This window comes from Thunnus albacares, chromosome 18 (assembly GCF_914725855.1).
Source record: "Thunnus albacares chromosome 18, fThuAlb1.1, whole genome shotgun sequence".
NCBI classification, from domain to species: Eukaryota; Metazoa; Chordata; class Actinopteri; order Scombriformes; family Scombridae; genus Thunnus; species Thunnus albacares.
This window is the reverse complement of record NC_058123.1, coordinates 22550570-22573631: the sequence shown is the minus strand read 5'-3', so window position 1 is coordinate 22573631 and position 23062 is coordinate 22550570. Positions and strand designations below refer to the sequence as shown.

At 38.3% G+C, this 23062-nt stretch overlaps 1 long non-coding RNA gene across 1 annotated transcript; it reads left to right on the top strand.

Moving 5' to 3' along the window:
• The first annotated feature begins 7131 nt into the window (after window positions 1-7131).
• Window positions 7132-22786, top strand: LOC122968849. The gene is made up of 2 exons (XR_006398903.1): window positions 7132-7762; window positions 19856-22786. It is a non-coding gene; the product is annotated as an uncharacterized LOC122968849 (long non-coding RNA).
• The last annotated feature ends 276 nt before the right edge of the window (window positions 22787-23062 follow it).

The window sequence follows — 23062 nt, the reverse complement described above, 5'->3', positions numbered from 1 at the left end:
CAAATAAGTCAGGCTAGTTCGCGGCATTCTTTAGAATGTACGTATCTTCCATACATGTTTTCTTGCTCTCATGAGGTCAGGTTCAATCTTCCATTCTGTTTATAGCACTGTTAGAATCATAATATGCACATTGCAGGTTTAATGTGTTATTTTCATATCACTGTAAACATGAAGATGGGCAAATGCACACAAATGTGCCCTGGCTGCATTGAGAAACAGCAAGCTGTGAGAAAAACACCTTCAATCTCGGGCACTTCAGGAGGCTGATGACTGCTTGAAGAACTAGCCACACTCTCTGCAGCCCTGTTCTGTCTTTCAGTGCTTCACTCTTCCGCTGTCCCTGCTGTGGTGTACTGTCAGTCGATGAAGCTGTCTTCAGACCTCAGACTGCTGCTGTTACTCTCAACTGAACTCAAACTGTGGCTCTCTCCAGATTTGCTGGAACATTTAAACGGTACAATGTGATCACAAAATTAAAAGACATGCTCATCATATTTTCTAATTTTTATTATCACATTGTGGGGAAGGCATGTATAAATGGTTTAGTAAGTAGCCATTTGTAAACCATTTGCACCATAAAACGTCCAGCAGGTGCCAGTGATTTACATGGATGTTGCATTGACAGGCAGTCTTCTGAAAAATGATTTAGATAGTACAGAATGATCCCTGGTGCTAGATTTCTCTGTTGAACCTTCTGTTGGTGTTGTGGGACAACAGCAATCCTATTCTTGCATATACTGTAAATGTTAAAAGAAGAAGAGCTTGCAAAGTTGTCTGGGAGTAAATATGTGCATTGTATTGAAAGAAGTATTTTATCAATGTAAAATAGCTCTATGACTGATATTAAGCATGTTGCCCGAGAACCCTGCATATGGCATAAGGAATGAATTTACATCAAATCCTGTTTGCTGGTGTATTACTTCTCAAGGGCACGGATAGAGGTGTGGCAAGGAGAACCCCTCTGCTGCTATTTACATAAGTCTGTACATCTCATCATATTGTTATGGGTCATTTTCACATGCCATCCCTGTGATGAAAGAAGTAAACGAAAACTGGCAAAACTGCTTTTTAACCAAAGTGTCAGTACACTAAACTATAGTGGTTATTGTTAGTATTGGTAAATGCAGGTATTAATTAAACAAATCACTCATTTTTCACAGAGGTCAATGTGACCTTTCATCTCTGTCGAATATCTTTATTTTTAATTTTTTTTGCAGTACAGACATTCAATTGGTGGTCCTACAGCTGAGGAGGACGCTTCCTGAAGATTCTTACATTCTACATACATTACATTCTTACTTACTATATAGACATATGTAAATGAGAGAGAGATGTGTGAGCTTACTGACTACACATCGAGGGAAATATGTCAATATACTGCCAAAGATTTAAAAAATGTCAAGGACGATTTAACTTTAATTCTATGTCTTTTTGAAACAGTATTGCATAAATGATTGCTTGCCCCACCATAGCTGCTCCAGTGGTCAAATGTTCAGGGGAATATCCTTCCTGCAGACAGGGTATTGTGTCCAAAGCCTTGGCCCTTGTTGTCCCTCTGCATCGAAAGAGCTGAAACCCTCCACACTCCTTTACAGTGAAGATGTGGAAAGTGATGCAGCAGTTCCTCTTAAAACTCCTCTGGTGAGCAGTACTTCTCTGAAGCAGATAAAATGATCAATATCAGTGCCGCCGTACTGAAGTTGTACCAAGTCCGGAACCAAAACTCTAAGCAACAGCAATGGACATGACAAACTTTCAAAACTATCTCCTGCCACCACTGCTACAAAACTGTTACAGAAGGAACACTGCAGTGTGTTTAGCCAATGGTGTTGAAAAAGGTGTGAGAACACATCAGCAACCAGCTACCATCCTAGACAATACTGGTAATCTGTAATTAGACTTTTTAATTAAAAGAAAAGTTTTGTTTAAAAAGATAAATGAGAGAAGGAGACTTAACCTGGAAATGTGATCTTTTTCTCTCCCAGTCCTAGTCTTTTCTGTTTCAAACTTGGCACCTCACAGTCCTTTCTCTCTGCCAGGCAGAGGAAGTGGTGTGTGTATGAGCACCTTTTTGTTTTCTTTGCAGGTTGAGAAGGGGTTGAATGCTGCCTCTGTGCCAAATGTGTGTTTGCGTAAAGCCTGAAAAGCCTCATAACCTCTGCTGTTGGAAAAATGAAAAATAAATATGTAAATATAGCCTAACATTTAATACCCTTGAGTGAATACCAAGAGCAATATTCATAAGCCGGGGGCAAATTGTGGGGTGATAGCTAGTTATGAGCATGTGTCCAGACCTATTACTACAAAAGTGAGTTGCCTGTGTCTGTCACCTGTCCCCAAGAGTCCATTACATGCATGTATGTCTGTGTGTGCCCCAGACTTACATATACAACTCTGTTTGCAACAAATCAACTTATCATCATTTACAGCAAAAGTCAAGCTGCTACTACTTCTTAAAATACATTTATTTTCTCAATTTTTTTTCTTGTCTTGACTTATTTTGCACATAACAGATGCAAAAAGGGTAATCAAAAAAAAGTCAGATCAGAACCGATATAGAACTGATCTATAATATGCTCTCTCTCTCTCACACACACACACACACAAACACACACACACACACACGGACACACAAGGACACACACTTCATCCTCCTACATGCTATCCCTGTCAAACATCATGTTATTTATCTATCAGAGTGGTGCAGGCCATGAAATAGAACATGGTTCTAATTTCCTCATGTACTTCAAGTAACATATAAAGACACAGATTTGTATACTTTGATTGATATACTTATTTGTCTTTGTACATTCTCTAATGTACACATGTACTTTTTTATCATAGATCAGTGGATGGGACAACTGCTGAGGGAGCCATGGTAACCACTACACACCCAGTAAACATTTCATCAGATGTCAGCAACAGTTACCTTTTAATCTAAACAGAAATACTCAGTAGAGAAGCTGTTTACTCTCTGTGGGTTGAGAAAAATTGGCGATAATAACAAGCGGTAAAAACCTATGGCTACTACATGTGAGAGATGCGCTGGACAGAAATATGAAATTAGAGAACTGACAGAGAAGAGTGGGGCACAAATGGACGAGCTAGTTGTGATATTTACCTATAATAGAATGAATTACCAGCACTCACGAATAGTGTAGCATATCGTCAATGCTGGTATTTCATTCTGTTACTCTTGATCAAGAGCATGCACCCTAAACATTTTATTTTGTTTTTGAGTTTTGTGCACAACTATTCATTACTGGGATATTCACCAAACAAACCATCACTGAATGTTTGAGTGCCAGGGGAATAAAACATACAAAGCAACACTGTTGTTTTACTGTCATATTATTATGATGATTTACTGAGCAGTTTAAAGACCAAATACTCATCAAAAAGAGAAAAAAGGAGGAAGACGAGCCTCCTCTGGTGTGTGGCCACCAGCCAATAACTCAACTCAGTGTCTCTGTCTCTCTCCTCTGCTCTCTGTCTGTGTCTGTTTGACTAAGGGCGGGGCTGAGCTCCACACACACCCAAAGCAGAGAGGCCACAGTGGACAGGATGAAGAACTAGCCTGAACTAGCCTGCTACGGAGCAGGTGTCAAACTTAATTCAGCTGTGTATCAAAGAATGTCCAACGGGCAGAAACAGAATCCCAAAAGACTTTTGTTTCGCATCCGCATCACTTCTGTCTTGTCGTATTCGGAAACATAAGATGCTGGTCTGGGAGATTAAATCAATGACCTTCTGGTCTCAAGCTTGTTTCTCTAACCTTTAGGCCACCACTGCCCACACAAGTAGGCTTGTATAACTCACGCATTTAAATTGTCAGCAATTTTTTGCCAAGTCATCTCCCTCATCTTGTTAATTGCAGCAGTATTGCCCTTTCTGGTGATGACTCCTTTATATTCTTCATATAGTTTCATCAACAGGGTTTGTTCTGCTGCTGAGAAGAACACCGCTCTAGTTTTCTCGTCTTTTGGCGACATAGAATCGTCTTTTCGACAATCAACTGTTCTGGGCTGCCTATGTACTCTGTGCTCACGCACAATGTAAGATTATTCAAGCCTGGTTAGAGTTAATGTTGACTAAACACTGCTGAATTTTGTTAGTGGAACAGCTTGAGCCTTAAGTGAGAGTCCATGTTAATTCAAGCTGGGCAGCTTTACTTTATACTCCCCAGGTACATTTTCCTGCCTCACAATATTGTGAACTGATATGCTTAAAAATCGTTGAAAAATGTCTTAATCCTTCTACTCATGCCCTTTATTAAATGTTTGTAGATTCTGAGCAGTGTTTTGGTCCCATTTGATTTTGGGATATTATAAATGTTATACACTCAATTCATTCATGTATCAATTTTTCTTAAATTTGTAACAATAAAAACAAACATATAACATCATAAAAAATTGTGGACAACATTATATATATATATATGAAGGTGTAAAAGGCATGAGACACAGGTCTAATCATTCTCCTTGACAAGTGTTTTGCTTGCATCTCAGTTCCTATGAAATTAAAAGAATTTCAAGGCCTCAACTGTGGGAGACTAAGCACTTTTGAGTCTAGCTGGCATACTACATTTAGTAAATTAATTATCTTTAATGATTGCATGCAAATAACAGGTTCAATCTAGGTTTGCATGACTGTTTTCTTACAAGACATGAAACAGAAAATAATATTTATTTTAGTTATTTATTGATTTCAGACTGAGGTGAGAGTCATCATTTCGAAGACACAAACAAGCATAAAGAAAACAGACAAGCTTCAAATGGGTTTTATCCACAGAAATATTAATGCCTCTGTAACACAAAACAGGGTATTGCTCACAGTTGACAGGGCACTAGGAGGGAGGGCACAGCACACTATCCACTTTAACAGTACCACTTTCTAATCCTTTATAAACGGTTTATAAATTGTAACTAATAATGATTAATTGTAAAGGCATTAGGTACAATCCGGGTGTCTTAATAGAAATTTGCTACTTTATCTGTCAATTTTGAAAATGCCTTTTTAGTGAGATGATAGATACAGGCATTGTATGACACACCTTTGTGCACACCATAAGCTTCTTTGTTTAACCTCTTGGCTAATGAATAATGCAGGGTGGCAAAGCTCTGGAGTACCATGGTAGCTCTCAATGGACTCATTACATTGTCTTGGCTAGTTGTTGTCCACAGGGAACTGTATTAGTGCCCTCATTCGTAATTAAAACAATAGATAATCCCTAGGCACAAACAACACTTTGGTAGCACATTTGTTGGTGCAGAGAGTAATTAATTGTGTCATTAGTATCTGTTTTGTATTTCAAACGAGAGTCTCGTTTACAGCACTCCTAAGGGACTGTGTCCATACTGTGTAAGACCACACCAAGACTGTTTTTGTTGTTCACTGGCTATACAGTTATGAGTACTGAGAAGCCATGCTAGCAGCATATCTAATTAGATGTAATTTTGCTTGGGAGCTTATCAAATCCCACTCTGTGCAACAGAGCTCTGTGCTCAGGAACGAATGACATCAGGACATTAAAAGAGCTATGCCTGATTGCACTGCTGGATCTTGCACTGACTGTTTGTTTTGCCTTTTGTAGAAAGGTATCCTGACTGTGATAAGTCATATGAGGGTGGTCTGCCTCTGATAATGGTTCTGTTAGACAAACCGTGACCTCCCTTGCTTGTGTTTTATCCAGCAGTTTAATGAGTTCCAGCTATCTAGACAGAACAGAGTGAAAGTGATTCCAAAAAGGAAGGGCATATGTGACTTAGGGTGAAATTGATGAGAAAATGTGTATGATATAATCAGAACCATAGTATGTGGCGTTTTATTTTTTTATTTTATTTTATAATAGACACTTACTTCACATACACATACATACTACAATTCTATCACTAATGGTAATTGTGCATAGATTTATTTTGTGGCTACAAATTAAGAAGCAACAAAGTACAACAGGACAAAAGTATTACTACCATTAGTTTGATAAGGGTATAATTGTATATAATCAAACCCATTAATATGATAAGGGTGTTGTGTTTAATCAAACAACTGGCAAATACTGTTTTACTACAGAGTCAAGTGAGCACCTCTTCCACCATATTATTCTGTTGTGTCAGAAGGCCAAATTAACCCTTGAGTCACGGGTTCTTGTGATAATACCATGTGATCAGGTTAAAAGATTGACCTTTTCATCTCATATTTCTGTGGTCACTACCCACTATTACTCTGAAATCCTTTAGATTAGTTGGTCAGTGCATCTTTGACAAAATGTGTTACTCTGTCATTGCATATGCATACGTGCTGTTATGAAAGGCTAAGTCAGTGAGCCCGTTTCATTATCGCAGGTTTGCTGTTACAGTAAAATATTCAGAACATGATATAGATAGTGTCTGGAAATTGGATGTTATTTACAGTACATTAAACTCATCTTTTGCATTCACTGTCCTTACATTGTGATGTTTTCTCTCGCATATAAGAGAGGATAAAATTACTGTGTTTTCATTTTAGATGACATGCAGAAAACAAGTCTTATGGACCATATCATCTTGTGAGATGAGTACAAGAAAATAGCAACTTACACCAATTCTATCCATTTAATGTATCCATGTTACGGTATCTGGACTTGTGGTGCACAAGTCATTGACCAGCTCTCTGTTTTGGCCCTAGCTAGTTGTCAGCAGGAATGTTAAAGTTCATATGTCCAAACTATATGTTTACTTGAATTGTAATTACATTAGATAAATGCATAACTGCTCAAGGGATGCAATGTCAATTGGCTGGTCCACTACTTTGGTCCAGAATTAAATATATCATTAGCTGTTGGATGTATTGCTTTGAAATTCGATACATGTGTAGCCAGGTTAAAAATACCACATATAAATAAACATATGTAATAAAGTTTATGTTAAGAGAAAGTTAATTAAAATTAATTAATAATTAAAATTAATATTAAAATGTTCAATGTAATAAATAAGTTTCAAAATAATGCAGATGTATAGCTATAAATATTCGTTTTATTTTGAAGAGTTCATGGTAGTAAAAGGAAGTAGTATTCCAGAGTAAGTTTAATACCGGCCATTCATAGGTTGAAGTGGGTGGGATCACACAGGTGTGCAGAGAGAGAGAGAGAGAGAGAGAGAGAGAGAGAGAGAGAGAGAGAGAGAGAGAGAGAGAGATAGTGAAATCGTGTAACTTGACGGACTGAAGAGCGTCGCATGCGCAGTGTTTACAAACAAATGTGTAGCTGGTGTCCGAGATTTTCTACCCCACAGTCTTTGCCAGGATACTCATGCTACATATTTTCTGCCAGCAGCAGGAGATACTTCTACTCGAAGTTTGTTGTACAGTTGTTCACGTTTGTTTGTTTATTAGCTCATTAGCCGAACGTGTGTTTGTTAGCATTCATTAGCAAAGTGAATGGACTCATAGCCACTATAACTAACACACGAATGATTTATTAGCTTTCATTAGCACAGTGAATGGACTTGTAGCCACTGTGTAGCTAACCCAGCTAACGCTATAGGCTTTAGTTCATTGTTTTCGACGTGGAAACCCTGAGGATTTAATGGACAGTGCCATGAGCTACTAAGTCAACGCTCAGAGAGACTTTTCACTACATGGGCCGGACCCGCCATTTTTGGACTTCAGCGTGTATCCTGTTCCTTCCCGGAGATCGAGGGCTGGTATAAACTGCATCCTGTTCCCTCCCAGAGATCGAGAGGCTGGTATAAACTGCTGATTGGAGTCCGACTTCATGACCAAGGTACCACATTTTAATTTGTTGCTCTTTTGATTGAAGCGGCCAAATAGTTTTGGGCCTCTCCGTTCCCAAGCGTCGAATCAGGCCTGCAACGGGGTTTTATTTAATTTTATTTCAATACCTACCGGCTTGTGTGTGGTGTGTGTGCTTGGTGAATGTGGGCCCACCAATTTTGATATAAATTTATATCCGAGGAAATCTATATTTCACTTTGAGTGTATTGTTTGCCTTTGGAGAGAGTTATTGCCATAACTCAAGTTATTCAAAGAGACTGAATATTATTTCATTGTTTATATGGGAAATTTGCAAAAGTAAAAAAGAGAATCTCATTATTTGTAAAACTAATTCCAGTGTGATGTTTGGTTATGTCTTTAACTAGAGGTATTCAACAGTGGATATTAGTGGCAGTTTTGTTTAAAGGAGTGATACACCTATTTCATTGCAGTAGTCTAATTCATCAGGTAGATAACAGTGCATAGATTTAATACAGGGGTTAAATAAAAGTGAGCCTAATAAGTGTAATACAGTTCATTAGCAGTAAATAAAGGAACCCAAGACAAATACAAAAGTATAGGATATAAACAAAAGAGAAACAGAGTAACATCTAAGTATGATTTATTGTACATTAAGTTAATTGATTTAAAGAACTCAGGGCCCCTCCCTGGTTAGACGAGGGATAGGTGGGCTACACATGTATTCAAGGTCTCCAGAGGATGAATCCCCGGACTTTACCTCTACTGCTGGCAGCAGATTGATATTTTTGTGTTTTAGGAACATATCTCCATAATTTGCTATCCACAAGCAGGTCAGACTTTTCAGCTGTCCAGTGAGAAATCTCAACATTTTCTTGATTGATTGGCTTATAGTTCCCAGACAATTAGTTGACTTTTGTGATGACCTTTTCCAGCAACCACAGGATGGTTTGCCATTAAATATGTCAGAGATTCATTCTCTCCATAAATTGTGACATTATCTGCTAAGCACCAGCAGGTTAACACAGACATACATATATATATATATATATATATATATATATATACGTACTGTATATAGTTCTGCATATACATACATAATAATGTAGAAAATTAGGATTTATCAATGGGAGAAGAAAGAGGTTGTTATGTAGTCCCCTGTGTAAACTTGAAGCAAAATTACCTCTCTGTGGTGTGCCTGCCTGTGGCAAGACTCTGTTACACTAACAGCAAGGTCAGCTCTGGACACATGCATTAAAGAAGAACCTTCTCTGGGCCAATAAATACTCTTTATCACATAGGTGAGAGGGCGTGCTTAATTTCAACTTTTCAGTGGACATTAGTGGAACACAGAAAAGGACAAGTGACCCTTTTCACTTGGTAAACCAATGGTTGTGCTTCTTATGTTACACCTGTCATCACGTTTTCAGGGAATGTAGCACTTTAATTTGCCTCCATCTAGAGTGCAGTTTACTCACCCTGCTCACCTGATCAGAGTAAACTGTCAAGCACAAACATTATGATAGTAGATTTTATCATTCACACATTAGAGGGCAAAGGCAAGTTATCAAAATGCATGTCTTTCTATTGAAATATTAATTATGTCTTTTGACATTTTACATTTAATAGGGTAGGCCTATTCAAAACCAGCTTTTATCACTATGATGTTGGCATTAGGGTCTAAGGACATAGGATGTTGAATTGCTGTGCAGATTGTAAAGCTCCCTAAGGGCAAATTTGTGATTTGTCATATGGAGTTACAATAAAATAAATAAGCAACAAATAACAAAATTGACTTGACTTGACTACAGTTAGTAGTGGAATGCAGACCCTAAAAATAGTTAGATTAAGTCTTAGCTGCAATAGGCCTGATTTTACAACTTGGGGGCAGAAGATATCCTCCAAAACTCATTATAAAGTTGTTATGGCTAACGTCTTAGCAAGCAATTGCCTATTCACACTCCCAGCAGAAACCAACATTAGCATTCATTTGGAGTCATGTTTCCAGCCATCTGTTGAATTTAAGTCCAATATTCACACTCCTTTTAGTTCAGTTTTTGTCTCCACCAACTTCTAAGAAAAATATTGACTTCAGACATTTTCAACAGCTGGCTGCCAACTTTGTTTGCGGTTTGCAGTCAAAACGGGAAGCGTGGTAAAGAAGGTTTATCAGAGCCTGTTTCAAAACAGGTGCTGGCTGCTGGTGGAAACAAGATTGATAAGATCAGTGAGACTAAACCAATAAACATGTTGTAAAACTAAAAAAACACAACAACAATAAAAGAGCTAAAAGAGGCCAAAAAACTCAGAGCTGCAGAGTTTGGTGTAATTCTATCCTGATGTTGAAAATAAAATGAGTTGTGGATTGTGAGGGATTAGCCAATATTAGAAATTACATGATAACTAGATAAAGATGAAAAGAGATGCTCATCTTCCTGATATAGCTATAGTGCCACCTTTAAAAAATGATGAAAAACGTCTGATCTTACATCATCATACATTGGGGTCAACTCGCACCACTTTGAGCCTGAACTGTGGGATCAGCCATTAATGAAATACAGCTCATCCTTTCTCACGGCTGAGACAGTTTTCTTCTTTTTTGCTATATGCTAATTTTATGCAGCTATCCATGCATGAAGAGCTACTCTTGATGAAGTGCAGGGGAGCAATGCCAAAAATAACATGGAGCCCAATTTCAGGACACTTATTTTAGGATTCTTATTAACCTCAAATGAGGGCATGATTTGATATCAATGGCTGTCTGATGCTCTTGACTTTCTTTTTCTTTCTTTGAAATGCATGTCAGACTTGTAGCTATATCAGACAGACTGAGCCAATTAAAGTGCTACTGCACTGCTTCATGACAAGTCCAAAATATTACAAAATGACACACATCCTAGCACTCACTAAGAAGACCTGAGAGAGGAAGCGAGAGGAAAATTATCTTGGAATGCCCCATTGCCGATAATCCAACCTTGAAATCACTTCTATTCACTCAGTGTGAAACAAAGAAAACTGGCGCACTGACATCAGCATGGAGCATTATGCCCCTTTCAATCTTCAACTCTGTAAATATATTACTTTGAATGATCAACAGAGTGTTGGAAAAACTTGAGTGAGTCCTGTATTTTGCAGGTTTTCTACAACAATGACCCACTGTATTTGAGATCTCTCTTTTCAAGCATATTCATCCACATGATAGAAAATAACACTTTTCTACTCATCTTTCTCTGATATTTCACCCCCTCTTATCCTGAAAATACATAGTCCTTCACCCCTAAATAAAAAAAAATGATCGCAGTGCGAGAGGGGAAGTTTGAAATCTCTCACTTAATTGAACGGTAGGAAATGGATTTAAGTTTACATCCTAGATGCCTGGTTGACTGTGGGAGTGAAAGCAATTACACGAGGAGCAATCTGATCAATTTTCTGTTCTAAATAGGTGACAAATTAAGGGCAAAGGGCTGTTTTCCAATATCAAGAACATATCATTCAGGGTTGGTTTCACTTAGTAAAGTAACCGTTATGGTAAGTGTAGTTTTAAGCTGCCAAAACTATAATAAACAATAAGTACATTCTGTTTGCTTTCAAATAGGTGGCAATGAACTCCTACATGTCAGGACTTAATGTCTGGTTAAAATACCCTCTTGAAATAGACTCCACCATTATCCTTGGAGGTCTGCTTTTCACTGAAAAGCAACTACTGCATGACTACCAACCCTGAAGCCAGAATCCAATTAATTGGATTTTACCCTCATTTGAAATTAACTGAGGGTCAGAAGCAAGACCTGCTCAGTAACAACCTCATCTCATAGTATCAATGTAATTAGTGTTTTTCCTTTTACTGTATTCAGTTACACTCTATATAAAGGCTAAGGACAAAACTTAAAATATATACCTACATATGTTTGCTATCCAGAACATATTCTAAGGGTCTGTGTGTACCTGGAGACCCACTGCTGCATGCCTGTGTGAAAGAGGGTCATGGTTAAATTAAAGTGGTAGTGACCTCAAATATCCTTAAAGAGGACCTATTATGCTCATTTCAGCTCTAAATTTTTATTTTTGGACTCCACTAGAGTAGCTCTGCATGATTCAAAGTTCAAACTCCTTATTTATCTTATACTGGCCCTTTATGTAGCCCCTCAATATACACGGTTTCTCTTACACTCTGTTTTAGCTCCTGTCTCTTTAAGACCCCCCTCCTGATGAGCCTACGCTGTTCTGATTGGCCAGCTTTACGTATCAGAGTTGTGTAATTGTACGTCAATGCAAACCAAACATTTCCTGCTTTGCTGCTTCAAATTAAAAGCTTTTAAATGACTGACTAATGGGGAAAAAATGTGTTCCTCACTGAATTAGCGAAGCTTCGTTAGTGGCGCTAAAAACCGGTCGAAACAACAACTTACCGAGCTATTTGGAGCCATTTGTTCAGCGGATCAGTTAGAGATGATGCAGGGAGGAAGAGTACAGCAGAAACAGTCACAGTGAGATGTTTTATGAAGAGCTGCAGACAACCAGCACACCTCCAACAGGTAAACTACTTATTTTACTTTGCTGTGCTGTGTAATGGAGTCATGGCTACTTCCGGAGCGGAGCAGCGAACTCAAGCGCTGTGCACGTAGCAGACGTCCGTATAAAGAAATCTGTCACGAACTGACGACAGCTCAGGCTGAATGTAGAAAAAACCGTTGGAAACCGAGCGTTCAGAGCAGTCTGAAGCTGCTGCTTTTTGTTCACAGGGATTACTGCTACATACATTTACTTCGTTATTTGACACACTGGCCACCTTTAACATGGATATCCGACATTGTAACATTATATATATGTCTGAAAATAAGGAAAAGCATAATACCTCCCCTTTAACAGTCATTTTCTTTGCATGAATCATGATGCAGCTGCACACACCACTGCATCATTATTCTAATGTAGATGCTATATTTTTCAGGTGGAAGGGCTGATTACATGAATATGTTCATACAAATAGTATGGACAGGGGTGTTTACATGGAGGTAGGTGGGGTTATCTTTTTGTTTTTATAAAGGGATGTGGGGGGCAGACATAACTTGACGTTGTGTTCCTTCTGCTTTTGTAACAAATAAGAATACCCTTGACAAATATTTTATTATTAATAATAATAAAAATAAAAAAGAGTACTATAGGTGGATTCATCAAGTCAATTTTATTTGTATCGTCCAATATCACAAATCTCAAATTTGCCCAACTTGTATTTGTGCCTTTACAGTCTGTACAGCAATACAACATCCTTTGTCCTTCATTCGAACAAGAAAAAAAAGTGTATATGTTGTGTATGTTTTGTGCACAGAATAGAACAAGAAAGACATATTACAGAAATACAGCATGGAAAACAGGATGACAAAATCATCTATATATATATATATATATATATATATATATATATATATGAAGAATGTGATCAAGAGGTTGCTGAGCAACTTCCAGGTGCCGCCAAAACAGAATGGGCCCTGAGTCATGCGACCTCCATCACCATGGAGACCTGAGAAGAAGACAGACAACACATGCACACAGGAAAAAAAACTCATATCACACCATTTACACACACAGAGGAGAAGAGACAAGAAAACCACACACACAGGGGAGAGAGAAAGATAAGGACGTCATTCACACAGGAGACAGAGAGAGAGAGACAGGACATCATTCACACAGGGGAGGAAGATACATGAGGTGAAGCTGAATCTCTTGCAGAATGGGGAGCCAGATCCAAAACCTCTGGAAATGGCACCGACAGCCTGGGAAGCAGAGCGGTCCCAGGACGGGCGATGGTCCAGCAGGGAGAGAAAAGACAGGACAAGGAGGAGAAAATAAGGAGACAGAGAGAGAAAAGAGAGAAGGAGAAGAGAGAGGGAAACACAGCTCGGATGTGCTTGTAGACAACAAACAAACAGAAAATTATAGAGATGCAATGTTTATCAGAACAGTTGCAATAATTGATAATCTCATCAGCAGGACAGACAAGATCGATTAGTACAAACATATTTTCTTTTCACTATCGCAAGTTATTCAACTTAGCTGCCCAACTTGTATTTGTGCACTTTTCAAGATGTTGCCATATCAAACAAGATGATATGTCATAACAAACCAAATTATAAACAATGTCCATGAATCCATATTTTATTCAGCAAGTGAGTCTAACATAAAACAATGATGAGTGAGGCCGTAAGAGATGAGAAATAAAACTGACACTGCACTCTTTGTGAACTCTGTCAGAGCGTATCATTTGCAAGGACAAAAAGTTCTAATTTTATCAAAAGCCTTTAGTGTAAAACCCGCTTTGAATTCTCTTCAACTGATTATAGTTTTATGATTCTTAACAGATTGGGTCATATCCCTTTGAAGTCAGAATAATGTTAAGACCTTATGATGTGGTTAAGACTTTTTCTTCTTTCCTTGAAGCACCCTTGATGCCCATTACAGCAAATTATCCTGTTAGATTCCTCACTATCATGGGGGTATTCTTAATATCCCACTTGTAACCTTACATTCAGTAGACTTCAATGGTGTTGCTAGATCCTCTTCTGCGAATTTGTTTACGTAGTCTAAACATATTTCGTCCTTATTGAGCATAATATTTTCATCTTCAATGTGCATAATGCATGGCAGTTTGAAGTCTGAAAATGGCTTATATTTAAAAATAAGTATAAGCTACATCAGAACCGATCTCAGTTGTTGCTATTTGTGCAATATAAGTAGCACCTCCTCCATCAGGTTTATCTGTGCTGTCTGTAGTTCATAATTTAAAAGTAATTGAGGGATATATACATATACAGTACTGTACAAAGGTTTTTGGCACCCTAGATGTTTAGATTCTTATCCATTATGCAATGCCATCAGGGAGGTGTCTGATCAGTCCCATATTTATTCATGACATGACAATGACCCCAAGCATACAGCTAGAGTCATAAAGAACTATTTTCAGCAACAAGAAGAATGATGAATCCTGCAACAGATGGTATGGTATGGCCCCCACAGAACCCTGATCTCAACATCATGGAGTCAGTCTGGGATTACATGAAGAAACACCTGAGATGGCCTAAATAATAAATCCACAGAAGAACATTCTTTCTCCAGGATGGTTACAACAACCTACCTGCAAGTTACCATGAAAAACTGTGTTAAAGTGAACCGAGGAGAACTGCTGCTGTTTTAAAGGCAAAGCTGCTCACAGCAAATATTGATTTCATTTAGGTTTTTGCTGTTTACTCAACTTTGTAAGAAGTTAATTGATAATAATAATTAATTGCACAGTACTGTACATTATATATATGTGTAAGGAATCCGTTTGTCATGTAGGCCTAATTGTCAAGATACTGTATGTGCTTTAGAATCTGCCAGATAGAATCTCTCTGATTTCTATGTGTGACAGGCTAAAGTCAGCCTCAGCTATTTGGCTCTAGATGTGCACAAAATAAATGAACTGGATTGCTGGAAAAAGAAGAAAACACATTGCCTCAAAACATATGTTGTTTGTAGCAGAGTTAAATTTAGTTAGGCCATGTAAACACAATCCCACACAATCCCAAAAGTTCCAGGAAGTCAGGATAAAAATAACTGAGCCACTTTCGAATTCCAATAAACAAATGTGTATTGTTTTAGAAAAAGCAGTATTCAATCATTTGAATAATATTGATTGGTTACTTGTGGGGTTATTTGTCTGTATACTTTAATTGATGCACTTACTGGTATTTTACCAATTGATTGACCCTAAAGGGGAGCAAAAGTTTTGGCATATATGCCACTGGGAGATCCTCTTTGGATTGAAAGGTTGTCTGTTCAATAAAATGTTTTACTTGTGAACCTCAGACTGTCCTTTTCTTCCCTCAATGGTTAGTATAGTAGGTTTCAAACTGATGTAGTCCTTTTTGCAGAGGTTCAATAGTCCTGCAGACGGCCTTTCCCATTAAGCACGAGTTCTTTAGATACTCTCAAGTTGTCCAATGACTAGGCAATATCACCAATCATTGTACTCTGACAGCAGCTCTTTCGGTTCTGGATCCAACCAGATAGGGCTATGCCAGCGGGTTTGCAGGTTGAGAGCTTTTTGCAATGGCTGCAGTTGCTTGAGAATATCTGGCTGTGTGAAATATCCATTAGTCGTTTAAGAATGGATTTTAAATACAGGTAAATAAGCCTACATTCATCAAAATGATTCCAGCTCCACAGTGATAATGTATGCCCAAATGAACTGTATTTCTATTGATTTGGTAAATGAATACTGAACCCTCTCAGAGTGTGCAAAACTATCAATGTAAAGATGGAGCAGATATATATGTAAGAAATGTCTAAGTTCATGTTACTGATATTTATGGACACCAAATTATTTCTGATGAGCAACTCTCCCAAAGCAAGAAAATAAAACAAAAAATTGAACATGTAAATTAAAAAGCTGCTCATAGAAGACATGCTGTTTGGCTTTTTCATATTCACATAGATTACATTTATTGACTTCCTTTAGACAATGGGAATAAAATAAATACTAAACTTAAACATAAAACAGATATTGTAGCCCTTGAGACCAAATCAAATTCTCAGCTCAAACAAACAAATGTCAGTGTTTACCACACCATTAATTAGGAAATCTCTCTCTCTCTCTCTCTCTCTCTCTCTCTCTCTCTCTCTCTCTCTCTCTCTCTCTCTCTCTCTCTCTCTCTGACATAGTCAAGCAGATGCATTGGACATCATTAGTTACATTTCATGACACTTGTGTCGTTTTGTGCATCATTTTGATATTCTACATATATACTGTATGCCATACCATGGTCATATTGTCTACATTAACTTTGCACTGTGTTAGCTTTGTATGCTAACTCTCATTCCAACCAGCAAGCCTCTCCCTGACTACCACCGATTCCCTGCAGACAATTGAACTGTTAATGAGATCTGATGGACAGATGGACAGCCACCATGAGGGCAGCTACCGTGTCCTCTCTGACTCAGCAGGGTAGGAGTGGAGGTGTGCCAGATACATTTCTTCCAAGATATACTTGGATTCCCATACTTTCTATCAGTTTGTCATTGCAGATTTTTCTTTTTTTTAAACAGAATGTATGATGAATTCTCAAAGTCAGTAATTAGAAGGACCTGAAAAATCCTTTTTCAATTTTGCTGCACCTGCATCTCACTGATGTCTGCATGGTTCAGCAGTTTGAGTTGTGGCCACCTGACAAATGTCTAATCTTCACTTTCCTTTTAGCTCTGTTTTAGGTTTTTGTGTGTTTTTATGTCTTTTAGTTTTAAGATATTTTGTGTTTTGAGCAAATATAAACATATAAAATGTATATAGTCACACAGTCCTGGGGTCCGTTTCACAAAGGAGGTTTAGTGAAAACTCAGAGTCTGTTAACCCTGAAATGAGGGAAACTCTGAGTTTTCCGTTTCAAAAGGGGAGGTAACTCAAACCAGAGACAGAGGGGTAACTCTAGCCTGTTTCAGAGAGAGAGGTAACTTAAGCTCTCGGTCAGTTACCGTAGTAACAATCTATGAACCTAACCTGGTCGAGACCAGGTTTTTCTCAATGAACCTTGAGTTTCTCTCGGTCTCCGCCCTCTTTCAGAGCCACACACTGCATTTGATTTCCTCATTCATTCAGTCAGCAGGTGAGTTTTGGCGTAGCCTAGTTCTGCCGTCTGTCATTTAAAAAAATCATAAAAAAAAAAAATCAGACTCAATATATTAGAAGTCCATTAGGCACAGTAGGTGGCGACTTTTTTCACTAACATGGCATGTCCTTTTGATAACGATCCCGTGGACGAAGGTGCAGCATTACTGCGCAGAGAATTAAATATTCGTCGGGAGATGGTTATCAGACCGCGCATAGATGTTCTAGCATTTCCAGACAATTATCTTTTTGAGCGGTACCGTTTCACGTCACAGTCCATCATCTACATACACAACCTCATCCGTCCTTACATTTGCAACATTACCAATCGTAGTCATGCTCTCACATCCCAGCAGATATTGTGTTGTGCTGCGTTTCTTTGCAAATGGAAGTTTTTTGTACAATGTCGGAGCCAGTCACTGGCCCTCCTAAATTCCTCTGCCTCCGTTAGAGGTGGCGGTGCTGGGCCACCACCCGTTTTACGGGCATCTGTCTTCTTTTTGTTGGCTGAGTAGAAGTCTGTGTTTATTTTAAATAGGCTTAATTATTTAACAGAACATGATATAGATGAGAAGACATTTATGTGTGTGAAACCAGCATTATGTTGGGGATAAAACAACTGCACAGTCAAACAGCCACTTAATATTTACTTTACAATGTAAATCATGATCAAAATGAGGTACTCCCATGAGATTATGCCGAGGTTTTACCTGTTTGAACAATGTTTTTATATTTCATCCTAAGCTGCTGCCAAGTGCGCTTCTCCCCCGCGGGATTGCACCTAAATGAAATAAATTATTAGGCGACCATTCAAGCAGTTTTCCCCTGTAATATTATTGTGATTGCAAAGGACTACATTTAAACTTACGCATTGACCCGAGCAGCAGTGTTCCCCCACACCGTCTCCCTCTCTTTTGCAGCTGCAGCGGTGTTGCACTTCTTTCTGAAAACATGTTCAAACTCACCATATGAGTGCGTTAAGATTTCTAGTTCTAGTGGGGCGAAAAACGCAGCCCTCCTCTTCCCCATTGCCATGGTGACTCATTGAATTGGGGCTCCAATGATGCTGGCTTTTTATAGTTGTGATGCACACGCTTAACTCAAGGTGAAACCTTACTTATACTCCGAGTTCATTAAACTGACTCAAATCAGCTGTTCTGGAACTGGAAACTCAGAGTTTCCTATCTCAGAGTAGATCAACTCAGAGTTCAGGATTAGACTCAGAGTTTGTTGAACCTGCTTTGTGAAACGGACCTTTGGACTGTTAGTGCTTGTTGACACTTGACAGAAATCAATTCATCATCCTGTTAGAATAAGAATTTCTTTTATTTTCCAAGTACATTTTAAATACCAGGAATTTATACTCTGCATCCAATCCTTACCCATCCTATTATATTGTCCCCCTCTGATACACAGTCCAACATACATCCCCAAGCCTAAAGATTTCCATAGCATTTCTGCAGCACAGGATTTGTCTGATGTGAGCTTGGCTATACAATATAGCTGCTGAAATGGTGACCACAAGGGACCACAACCATTATGAACACCTGGGCCTGAAAATGTTCTCCTAAAACTCATGTTATTCCACATCATACATCATTTGATTCCTCAGCCAGAGAAGGTCATCACTGCTGATGCAAACCTCCACAGAAATATTTCTTACCATGACTTCACATTTTCCATAGCAGTCATGACAGACTCACACTTCAGACACTCCAGACTTTAGACTCCAAACATTAGAAAATCCACAGTCATTATCCCTAATTCTGTAATCTTCTTCACCATCATCTTCTTTTGTCTTCTTGCAATGTGTGCGATAAAGTATTTTAGAATGTGGGATATCTGGATTTTCATGGCCCAACTGTGGAAAAGGTATCTCACATGTCTAGTGGTAAGTTAAAAACAAACCAAAAAAAAAAAAAAAATCATAGCCATCCCCAAGCAACACAAGGCACAAGAATTTACTTTTGGAACAATGTCTTACTTTTTCAACCCAAAGTTTTGACCGTCTGACCGTCCATCCAGGAAACTGCTGGAGGCCTGACCTATTTTTGTTTTTGTTTTGTTTTTTTACCACCACAGAATTGGCTCACAACTAGATAAGCATTTTTGATTGGCTGATGGCGGCTCTACCTGCTCAGTGCAGTGGTTTTATTCATGATCAACATGATCATAACACTAATAAATCAACAATATGAACAAATAGTAGTGGCAGTACACCAAATAATATATTTATGTATAAGGCAATTTTCAGTAGTTCAGTCTAGTCTAGCTTTTGCTTTTTACTGAACATACATTTTAGATATAATCAGTTGATAATCAGTTTCTAAAAACTAGTACTATTAACTATTATAGCATCTAGTAAAAACAGAAAAATCAAAGTAGACCAGAATATTTCAGGTTCCAGAAGATTTCAATCTTTTCAAAATCGGATTTTAGGCAAGGTGTTTTTCTAATGCATTTGCATGTTTCTTCTTGTTCCTTCAGTTGGATGTTTGAGCTTCACTGTGCAGAATGATGTATGTGTAAAATTTAACACTACAAGGTTGTTCACATTTGTCTGCTGAAGAGGGAAAGTTTCTCTGTGCTTATCTTAAATCTGGGTCTGAGGGATGGGCCTATGAGTAGGATTTGTGATACCAACTAGTTTGGAGCCAATCATGGTCCAGTTTGCAACTATTAAAAGTGTGATGTGGAAACCTGAAGCCTCTGGTGCACATGAACTGGCTCGTGCGCATAAACTGGCTCACTCACAACTGTGTGACTGTAAGGTAATTAACATCCTTGATGTATTGTCTGTAACTTAAGTCTAGTTTTCTGAGTATTCTTTAACTGTGGCTGTCATTAATATGCTGTTGGGAAAATAAAACTGCACTTTGCCATAGGCCATCAAAGCACATGACAACCACCAAAAATACATCATATTGTGATATGGGTTAGAGATGTACTAATTCTTCATTCACTTACTAAATGCCTATTTTCAGGATGGAAAAAAATTACACATTTTCAATTGGGATTCTATGGTGAAACACACATTTGCACACAGGCTGAGGATGTGAAATAAAGCTGTTTTACCAGAGTGTGTCTTCACCATGGCAGTAAACTCTGGAGACTGATAGTGCAGACAGTATGTATAACGACAGCATGCTCTGTCAGTTCTCCTCCTTGTTCACAAGAGTCCTGGGATTTACATAGTCCGAGTCCATCCTTAATGAGAGCTGTAATCATCCTATGCACTGGACCAGACAATCCAGCTAACGAAGACAACCGTAAGATGAAGAAACCAAACACACTTCTCATACACTCCTCTGGGGCTTGTGTTGCAGTCTTAATCACAGAACTTGACAACACATTCCACGCTTGTCATTTCCAGGCTTTGAACTTGATCTAATTTTGCATTTCTGGTAGAGTTTAGTCAGACCAATTATTTTACTGACACAAGCTGTTCCACGATAATTCAACCTATAGAATCTAATAAACTGTTTTTACACAGACTGGCAATGCCCACAGCACTTTTCTTGAATGCAGCAAAGAGAAGGATTCTGTGGGTAAATATGAGACGACAAGCATCACCACTAAAACTGCTCTTCCAGAACTGTACAGTCCACCAACCATGTCTATTACTTGCTTGACAATGTGTACTACCATCCTGTAATTGATAGATCCTGATGTTTAACAGATTTTAATAGCATTCCTCAGGGATGCAGAAATTCAGTGGTCACCCTGCCAAACCAACTAATCCGTTTCTGATCTGCCATTAAAAGAGTACTCCACCAGTTTAGCATTTTTTATACAGTTGTGAAGTGGAATGAGGGCCACAAGTTCCAGTAGTGTTTTTCTCCATTCTGTATTCCCATTTTATTTTTCCTTTAAACAATTTCCTCAGTATTACTTAACATAGAAACACAGGACTCTCACAGATTATATAACGATCATATGGGTTTATGTTATGACCAAGTTTCTATGATTTCAACTTTGTTTTTGCCTGTAAATTCAGCATAGTGGATAGCTAACAATACTACAGTACCCATGTGCCTGTTTCCTATGGAAAAGAAACTAGTCAGTGGTGCAAATCAGAGCAGTAATGAATTCAAAACACTTCCTCGTTGCAGTGTTGTAAACAAAACATGATTTTATAGTTACTGAATTCACTCAGAAGTGACCTAGAAATTAGAAGTGAACTGATTTACCCTCCAGATTGTAAAATCAGTTTTCTCAACAATACTCATTAGCTTCCACCTGCCTTCCACCAGTAAACATTGATTTACTGTGTCTACTGTGGTAGACACAGTAAATCAATGTTTCTTGCCGAAATGCACCTTGAGAATGTTTTAAAGTTTTTATGTACACAGTCCTGTACCTTTGACATTTTATCAAAGAACCAGCTATTTTCTAATGCATTTGTTCATCTTTTGCACTAATGATTCAACCAGGAGAGTTTCGTGTTGGTCCAAGTCGTAGAAATGCTCAAACTGTGAGTCACCTAACATTGTCTATGGGGAAAATGCATGGGATTTTTACTACCATATAGTCCCTCCCACTTCACAACTCTAACTGTCACATATGGGGCCTGGCACCTTCGTTATCCACAATACAAATCTGCTGACTGTTCAGTTGGAGTTTCTGGTTATGCTAGTATTTGACTAATGTAAGCTTGAGCCACTAGCCTTAAGCAGGCAGCTCACTTCTTTCTAACCCCACACCCCAAGAGGGATGATGTCACTAAAGGCAATTTATCAGATTTTGCTCTGCAAGCTCTCGAGCCATAAAAGACTTTGCTTTTTTTTTTGTTTGTTTGTTTTGTTTTTTTCCCCACATATGCAGTAATGTGTAAAACCAGTGGACATCCCCTTTAAGGTCTGGCTAAGTTTAGTGCTGAAATTGTTGTCAGTTAATTGATTAATTGACTAATTAGTCAATTAATCAATTAACTGACAACAATTTTGATATGTGATTCAGTCACAATCACAATTTACAGAGGGGCAAAACGGGAGAGAGTTACATAAGCCCTTGTGAAGTTTCCTTACCCTTTGTGTTCATGTTTTTCTCTGTTTGAATGTCTTCTTTCTCCCTAAAGCCTCTGATACATAAAGAGAGTACACCTGAGCTGGGTAAGTTCACAGACAATAAAAGAGGAATGGTGAAGCAGGAAGTACTGGATAGTGAATAGCTCTCTGTCAGCACAAAGCTCTTTTGTTACAATGGAGTTTATTTTATTTTGGGTCGGAGATCAATGGTAGTTGTATTTTCACAGTCTGTTTTTGAGTTTGTTTAGTTTCCAGATGCTTCTGTTAGTTGACATCTGAGGCCAACTTTCCCCATCATGTTCTTGAGTTTTTCCAGGACTTGAAAGTTCCCTTTTGTTTGAGCTTAAAGATTCAATTTTGTTGTATGATTAAAGAAAATATTTTCGATTAAGTTTGTGGTTGTGTCTGCTCTCTGCTTGAGCTTTTGTTTGGGGAGGTTGTGGCAACTTGTCAGAAAACCTTTAACATAGGTCATTTTAAGCATTTAAAATCAACACCATCATTTTTCTGGTGAAGACAGTTTCATCGGCTACATGCCTCAGAGAGCCAGACTTCTTACAAGATAAGACTTGCATGTTAAAGGATTTGGCTGGCGATTTTCTATATTTTTCTTAATGTCAACAAATCTCATGTGCGGAGCCAAACCAAAAATGAACTCATCCTACTT